The sequence below is a fragment of the Siphateles boraxobius genome, unplaced genomic scaffold, assembly GCF_051911475.1.
Source record: "Siphateles boraxobius isolate OS27281-9 unplaced genomic scaffold, OSU_SipBor_1 19, whole genome shotgun sequence".
Lineage (NCBI taxonomy): Eukaryota > Metazoa > Chordata > Actinopteri > Cypriniformes > Leuciscidae > Siphateles > Siphateles boraxobius.
The window spans coordinates 5,110,025-5,119,668 of record NW_027508799.1 but is presented as its reverse complement, the minus strand read 5'-3'; positions in this window follow the sequence as shown (position 1 = coordinate 5,119,668).

The window sequence follows — 9,644 nt, the reverse complement described above, 5'->3', positions numbered from 1 at the left end:
ACAGATTGCAAAACTCGCAATTGCAAATTAATCCCTTATACCTGTAAAAGGTCAAATAAATAAAAAAATCGAGCTTGTAAAAAAATGAAAGACATAAACGAAATTTCCTGGGGTGACAGAGAGACAAAATATTTCTAAATATTTCACTTTATCTTTCAGGTCAAAACAGGGATTTTCATGTTTATTATAAATATTACCATGGTTGCAAATTAATAAAAAAAAATCTAAAGCATACCCAAGCTTTTGGCCAAGTTGCAGATGTCTTTCACTGTTCACTGATTTCAGGCATTGGTGAAAAGTCTAACTTCATCCATTTATTCTGCTAAATTGTTCATACCATGAATGAAATATTTATTTTAAAACCTAATCAGAAAGATATTTATTGCCAAGTAAGTTTTACAAAAGGAATTCTTTTTGGACTATTTGTGCATCTCAATTGTGCATAAATCAAAGAAATGTAAAGAATTGTCACCTTAAGTGACTAAAATAATTCTATATATTTTACATAGGCATATCACTGAATCGCTTCAGAGTTTCAACGTAATTTAAATGTATTTTCCTAAACCTTATCATGGAATCAGACTGAGTCAAATCTGTTATAAACCCTAATGACTTTGGAGCAACAACAACAACAAAATTTGATATAATTCACATAATAATTATAATCGCTTTAAATGTGAAAGTTAAAATGCTGTCAGTTCCACTCATGCCAATGACATGGCTGGTCGATTTCAAAGCGGCTTGCCGCCAGCCGGCCGCGGTTCATTTAGACGGCGGCAACCGCCAGAGAGAATGAAGTCGGCGGCCCGGCGGCTGTTCGCCGGCGGCATCTCGCAAGAAATGGGAGTGACGTATTCGGCGGCAAACGTTTCATCTCCGCCAGCGGGGCGCACCTATAGCCGACAGTTTGGGGCCGGCGGCAAAAAGAAGCCGTGCCGATATTTTTTGCTATCTGGGTCGTGACGTTCATGGTGGTTTCAGCGTCTCACAAACAATTTGAGGATATGAATACATGAACATTTCCAGAGCTGCTCTGAGAGAACGCCTAATGAGCATTTTCATAATTTTATTTGAGAAAAACCATTGTCAAATACACTTTGAAACAGGTCTTCACTACATCCCGTCAAAGGAGAAATCATGACAGAAATATATTACTATTGTAGGCATACAATAGAACGTAGCCTACTTCTCAAAATAATAATAATAACAGCAATAATAATACATTTTATTTGAACATTATTTAAAGGAATATTTTTTTTTGTCCATGGTTTAATTTAGTAAATCTGTTTTTGCAGCGCTTCCCCAAAAAATAAAAAGACACAAGTTTAAATTTACATTTGATTACCACCGTTTTTGATAATATATTTGGATTAAACCATAAAAAGTAGGGGTGTAACGATACACAAAACTGACAGTTTGGTTTTCCCACGGTTTTGACGTCTCGGTTCGGTTCGGTTTAGAAAGCTAAAAAAAAAATTAAACAGTGGTTTAATGAAAAAATGGTGTCTTTGTCTTTAAATTAATTCAATTACAATTAGACGTTTTGCAAGGATTAAAAATCTGCTAATGCTGTAAACTAGGGAGCCGCACATTACTATAACATTAAAGGTTAACAACAGAGCCTAAATTTAGATGCTATTTATTTTTTAGATATAATAATCAACACCCAACACATTGTATGAAAACATGTAAACTGAACAAAAGGCAGTTTTTGCATTAACTTTACTCTAATTTGTTATTGAAATATAATAATTTACACAGTTGCTGTCATTTTCATGAAAGATATTTTAAACGTACATTAAATAATCAAGATATAATTAACAGGTTAAGTAAAATATAATATATAGGATAATATTGTGCATTTATTTAGTGCAAGAGTTAATTTCTCTTGGAACCAAGTTGTGGACACTGAATCACTTGCCTGCTGAGGTAAATATAATGCTAGTGACAAGCTATGCAGTTTTATTGACGTCTTTGCGCTGCTGAAACACTGATTGAGCGATTACACGAGTTATGATGCCTTTCAGTAAGTATACTGTATTTTTCAACATACCTTCAGGTGTCCATTCATGTTTATTCTGTAACTGAGGAAGAGATGACCGCGTTTACTCCGCTTGAAATGAGGAGCAAGTACAGCGATCTGTCACGCCACATTAAAGAGCGCCAAAACGGCATTTACTGTTTGATTTTTGTGATCAAATAGTCAGAATTTGAAGATTACACCTTGCTTATTATCGAAAGTAACAAAACACGGAGCTTGCTATTTGGTGTTAATGGTGGTTAGGCTACAAAACTGAATTCGTTATGTACACATTCCAGGCAGTGTTGCCAGATCTCGCGGGACAAAAAAGCAACCAGGCCCATGAAAACAAGCCCAAAACAAGCGACTTTTTCTCAAAGACAGTAAAAGAGCTTTTTCTATGGAGCCCCCCTAGGTTCCAGGAAGAGAAAAATAAATAAACTGTGTCTGTGCACGGTTTTACAATCCATGGTGACAGATAGTTTTAAACTGTGGGTACAGATTGTCAATTTACATCCATGTGGACAGATTGGTAAACTGTGCCTAGTTTTGTAAAACTGTGCACACGGTAGTTTATTTTTCTTCTGTAATGAAGCTTGGCTGTCCATCTAGTGAAAAATGTTGGTACTGCGGCCAAATAAAATCTTACTGAAAGCTAATTTTTTGAGATATTAACCTACAATTTGGAACACAACTTCTTCAGATTTTTGGCTTACATTTTCTGGCAGTTTTAGAGTAAAATATATTTTGTAATATATATATTTTACATAAAATATAAATAGTTATATTTTTACACTGTTCATTTTCATAAACTCAAACTTGTATAACTTTTTTTCTGTTTCACTTTCATCATTTCATAAAACTTCACTTCAACAATAATCTGGCAAATGTCTTCTTTAAAACAAGACCAACCATAGGTCTATATTCCAAAGCATTCTTGAATTACAACCATTTAAGTTTGAATAGTGATTTTCATGTCTATGCGAAAAAAGGGGGAGTGACAGTTAAAGGGTTAAACAATATTACACTATAATATCTATATCTATAATATCTAAAATATAATTTATATATAAAAACTCTCCTACAGTCCAGTCACCATCAGTCGCGACGGTCGCGACTCGCACGTATTTTCATTTAAACGTCACTCACTGACGTTTTCCGAACCAGAAAAAAAAACGATTGCCCTGCTCTGCCTCTGATTGGCTAGTACTCATTGCCATCTGGGTCAGAGCCAATTAGAAGCAGGATGTGGGTGGGAAAAAACTCTGTGTATAGGGAAAGGGGAGAGACAGAGGGAACAGGCAAGACAAACTCCTACGTTTAAATAACATATAGAAAATATCTGCTTGACAACGAGCTGAGAACAAGCCCAAATAAGCAACTACACTTTAGAAACAAGCCCAAAAAAACCGCAACCCACGACTACCAATATTTGTAAGCGACTTTACAGAAAAACAAGCCCAAAGTCGCTTATAATAAGCGGACTTGGCAACACTGATTCCAGGTCCAATCAATGAGCCGGGCTGGGCGGGGCCGGGGTAGCTTGCAGGTCGGGGCGTGTTCGGTACCCAATGAGAGTATCGCGATTCGAATCGTGGGTTCTGTATCGCGGTTCTTCGGTTTGGTTCGAATATCGTTACACCCTTAATAAAAAGAAACATTAATTTTCTGAATAAAATACATTTCATAGGACAATATTATTCTTAAACATTTTAATAAATTATTAATGTTAAAAATAAGTTGTTAATCTAATTCATTATTAATTATCGAATTTAATTGATTAGACATGTTTTATTGAAATTTTAATAAACAAACAAATTATTTCAAGTTTGTTATAATAAAAGCTTTTGTTCAACCAAAAAAAAATCCTGTTTTCATTAATTTAACTGTCATTTTAACTGATGATAATAATAATAATACCCATAATTTAATATTACAGTTTATTTATTTAACAATTGATTAATACTGTAAACCGTGATATTTTCTGAGACGTTACCATACTGTGAAAATCTTATACCATTACAACCCTACACGGGAGGGTCCCCCACCCCACCCCCGCTGTTAAAAAAGTAACTCAGTAACTTTTACTCTGAGTCAATTTTAAATGAGCTACTTTTTACTTTTACTTGAGTAGATTTTTAGACCGGTACTTTTACTTGTACTTAAGTAAAATTTCATTGAAGTAGTAGTACTTTTACTTGAGTAGAATATTTTATTACTCTTTCCACCTCTGCTATTATCTCTAGCCTTGGCTACTGTATATAGACCTCCAGGGCCCTATGCTGATTTCCTAAAAGAGTTTGCAGAGTTTCTCTCAGATCTATTGGTCAATACCGATAAAGCAATAATTGTTGGAGATTTTAACATACACGTAGATAACACAAATGACGCGTTAGGGGCTGCGTTTACAGATTTATTAAACTCTTTTGGGGTCAAGCAAAACGTCAGTGCTCCCACTCATCGTCTAAATCATACACTAGATTTAATTATATCATATGGAACCAATCCAACTGATATAGATATTATACCGCAAAGTGACGATCTCACTGATCATCACATGGTAACTTGCATAATACGTACTGCTGAAATTTGTCATGTTGCGCCACGTTATAGACCAGGCAGAACAATCGTTCCAACCACTATAGATAGATTCTCAAATAGCTGACCTGATCCATCTCAGCTGCTCAGTGAACCTAATCAAACAGATGAACTAGAGGAAATGACTAGCAGTTTGAGCACCATTTTCTCTAGTACATTAGATATTGTTGCACCAATTAGATCAAAAAAGGTTAGAGAGAAAACTAAAGCACCTTGGTACAACAGTGCTACGCATGTTATCAAGAGAGAAACTCGTAACTTAGAGCGTAAATGGGAACAAACTAATTTAGAGGTCTTTAGAATCGCGTGGAAAGACAGTATGTCACGTTATAAAAAGGCTCTAAAAGCAGCCAGGGCTGAGCATCTCCACAAACTAATAGAAAATAACCAAAATAATCCAAGGTTTTTATTTAACACCGTGACTAGACTAACAAATATACAGACATCACCAGAGCAAAATATTCCGTTACAGTATAGTAGTAATGATTTTATGAACTACTTTAATGAGAAAATAGAAAGCATCCGTAACACAATTGTAAATGTACACTCTTTTATGGTCTCTTATGATTCAGCCTCAATTATCGCCCCTCTGGAACAACTACGCCGCTTTACAACTATAGGACAGGAAGAGCTAAATAAACTTATCATTGCATCGAAACCAACAACATGTTCATTAGATCCAATACCCACTAAACTACTGAAAGAAGTGTTACCTGTAGTGGAAGAGCCTCTTCTTAATATTATAGGCAGTAATACAACCTCTCATTAAGAAACCGCAATTAGACCCAAATAACTTAGCAAATTACAGACCCATTTCAAATCTTCCATTTATGTCTAAAATACTAGAAAAAATTGTGTCCGCTCAATTGTGCTCTTTCTTGCAAGAAAATGAGATATATGAAAAATTCCAGTCAGGATTCAGACCGCATCATAGCACAGAAACTGCGCTAGTTAAAATTACAAATGATTTACTTTTAGCTTCTGACCAAGGCTGTATCTCAATACTAGTTCTACTCGATCTTAGCGCTGCGTTCGACACTATCGATCATAAAATACTCCTGGATCGACTACAAAACTACACTGGTGTTCAGGGACAGGCATTAAGCTGGTTTAGATCGTACTTATCAGACCGTTATCATTTTGTCTGTTTAAATGGGGAAAAATCAAAGATAACGTCAGTAGACTATGGAGTGCCGCAAGGATCGGTGTTAGGCCCTCTGCTATTCTCAATATATATGCTGCCACTTGGTAATATTATAAGAAAACATGGAATTAATTTCCACTGTTATGCTGATGACACTCAATTATATATTTCATCACGGCCAGATGAAAAAACTAACTTATCAAATTTGACAGAGTGTCTCAAAGATATAAAATGCTGGATGACGCGTAATTTCCTGCTACTAAATTCAGATAAAACGGAGGTATTACTTATTGGTCCAAAAAACTCCCCACAAACTCACTTACAATACAACTTTAATATAGAAGGATGTCCTGTTACTTTATCCACTACAGTGAAAGACCTGGGTGTTATACTAGACCGCAACTTGTCTTTTGAAAATCATATTTCATATGTTACAAGAACAGCCTTTTTCCACCTTAGAAACATTACAAAGCTACGTAACATGCTATCTGTTTCTGATGCAGAAAAGTTAGTTCATGCATTCATGACCTCGAGACTAGATTACTGTAATGCTTTATTAGCTGGCTGTCCTGCATCCTCAATAAACAAGCTACAGTTAGTGCAAAATGCAGCTGCTAGAGTTCTTACTAGATCAAGAAAATATGATCATATAACACCTATTTTATCATCTCTACACTGGTTACCTATCAAATTCCGTATCAATTACAAAGTACTATTACTGACCTATAAAGCCCTAAATGGTTTAGCTCCTGTGTATTTAATGGACCTTCTATCGCCCTACAATCCATCGCGTTCTTTAAGATCACTAAATTCGAGGCTTCTGGTCATTCCTAGGATATCTAAGTCCACTAAAGGAGGGAGGGCGTTCTCACATTTAGCTCCAAAACTCTGGAATAGCCTTCCTGATATTGTTCGAGGCTCTGACTCGCTGTCCCAGTTTAAAACTAGATTAAAGACGCATCTCTTTAGCCAAGCATTTACATAATGCTTACCTTTTATACCACTGCTGAATCAGATCAACGATCAATATACACGTTCCTGTGTATATTGCGTGAATGACGGGTGGTTGGGTGGATATTGTGTTTTGCAGTAGGTGGTATGTCATACAGAACCGTTGCCACTGAACCTGCTTTAACGACGACAGTGGGGCTCAACAGCCTTAGTCAAACGGGTCGGCGCGTATGGTTGGGCTGCGGAGAGATTGTGAGATTGTGGTTGGGTCTCAGCAGCAGGAGGGATGTAGAGGTCAGTAAGCAGGGCAGAGTTGAGTGGGGGACGGAGGGGGGTGACTGTGGGACGCAAGAATCACTGTCTTCATGTTTTTTATCATTTACGCCCGTGTTATGGAAATCATTATGAACAGCAGCTACGCTAATTATTTTCCCTTTTTGCTTTTCTGCTGTTTTTACTTGTTTTTACCGGCGTGATTACTTGGACTTCCAAAAGATGGAAATGGATAAATATTCTAAATGTTCCGATCCAATCTGCCTTGTAATGCTGCCCGAATCATAAATCATGCACTGTTCCTTCGTTGGCCAGAGGAGAACTGGCCCTCCGACTGAGTCTGGTTTCTCCCAAGGTTTTTTTCTCCATTCTGTCACCTGATGGAGTTTTGGTTCCTTGCCACTGTTGCCTTGGCTTTTGGCTTGCTTAGTTGGGGACATTTAATATTCAATAATATTATTGATCTGCCTTGCTTAAGGTGGACGTTGACTCAATTTTCTTTTAGAAACAAACTCAGTTATATTATTTTCATGTTATCACTGTGAAGCTGCTTTGATACAATCTGTATTGTAAAAAGCGCTATATAAATTAAGGTGACTTGACTTGACTTGACTTTTACAATACAAATTGTTTCAAAGCAGCTTTACAGAGATAAGAGGAAAGTAAAGTTGTAATAGTTTTGTTAAATTCAAAATTAAATGTTAAATGTCCCCAACTTAGCAAGCCAAACGCCAATGGCGAATGAAGGCGAAAAAAAAAGGCGACAGTGGCAAGGAACCAAAACCCCATCAGGTGACAGAATGGAGAAAAAAACCTTGGGAGAACCCAGGCTCAGTCGGCCAGTCCTCCTTTGGCCAACAAACGAACAGTGTATGATTATGATTTAGGCGGCATAATAGGTCAGAAGTCAGATTGGATCAGAACTTTCACAATATTTATCCAGTTCATCTGGTTAGGGGTCGGAGTCATCACGCCGGTATGGAGATGAGTTTGTTGAGGTGTCCATGAGGCCTTCACAGTGTTGATGAGGCTGGCACTTCAGGACTGCGTTGTCGTCGTGTGCATGTGATGGTCCTTCATCAGATCTGGATATGGCCTGGATCCGGCGGTTTGCGGTAAAACTCGGGATAAACAGAGAGACTAATATTAGCGTAGACACCATCCTTCTCATGATCAGGATTTATGGGAAGTGTTCCGGTTCCGGCTGATCTAAACTATGCAGCCTAAAATTGAATTATAGCAATCTATAATGTGTTATGTGTATGCTAAGCCAAAGAGATGTGTTTTTAGTCTAGATTTGAACTGACAGACTGTGTCTGCTTCCCGGACAATGTTAGGAAGATTGTTCCAAAGTTTTGGTGCCAAGTAGGAAAAGGATCTACCGCCAGCAGTTGATTTTGATATTCTAGGTATTATCAACTGGCCAGAATTTTGAGATCGCAATAGACGTGAAGGACTATAATGGGTTAAGAGCTCGCTCAAGTACTGCAGAGCTAAACCATTTAGTGTTGTAAGTAATCAGCAATATTTTAAAATGTATACGATGTTTAATAGGGAGCCAATGCAGTGTTGACAGAACCGGGATAATATGGTCATACTTCCTGGTTCTGGTAAGAACTCTAGCGGCTGCGTTTTGGACCAGCTGTAGTTTGTTTATTAAGCGTGCAGGGCAACCACCCAGTAGAGCATTACAATAATCTAGCCTTGAGGTCGTGAACGCATGAACTAATTGTTCCGCATTTGTCAATGAGAGCATATGACGTAATTTAGATATATTTTTAAGATGGAAAAATGCGCTTTTACAGATACTAGACGCGTGACTTTCAAATGAGAGATTGGTATCAAAGAGGACACCCAGGTTCCTAACTGATGACGAAGACTTGACAGAGCAGCCATCAAGTGTTAAAGAGTATTCTAGGTTACTGCGTGTGGAGGTTTTTTGTCCAATAATTAGAATCTCTGTTTTTTCTGAATTTAGTAGTAGGAAATTACTTGTCATCCAATTTTTTATATCAGCTATGCATTCCGTTAATTTTGTGAATTGGTAAGTTTCGGAAATATAGAACTGAGTATCATCAGCATAACAGTGAAAATTAATTCCATGTTTTCTAATGATATCTCCTAACGGTAGCATGTACTGAGTGAACAGCAGCGGTCCTAGTACTGAGCCTTGTGGTATGCCATACTGAACTTTTGACCGATAAGACATCTCTTCATTTACTGCTACAAACTGATAACGGTAAGATAAGTATGATTTAAACCAGGCTAGTGCAATTCCACTAATGCCAACATAGTTTTCTAGTCTATTTAATAGAATGTTGTGGTCAATGGTGTCAAATGCAGCACAAAGATCAAGTAACACTAATAGAGAGATACAACCACGATCGGATGATAATAGCAAATCAAGACAACCATTGGCAAACACCTAAAGGTAGTCAACCAGAATGCCTATTACCGCTGCATCAGAAATAAACCAGTCGTATTTCAAAGTCATTCGCGAAATGACCGCCAGTTAGCGTAAATGGATATTGTGCAAAACAGCAGCAATTGTCACATTTTGAAATGAAAGTGGGGTTAATGTCAATTAACAGTAAGGATGAAATACTACAAGTATGGTAAACAGAATAGAACATTTTTAGGCCAGGAAATAAGAAAAAA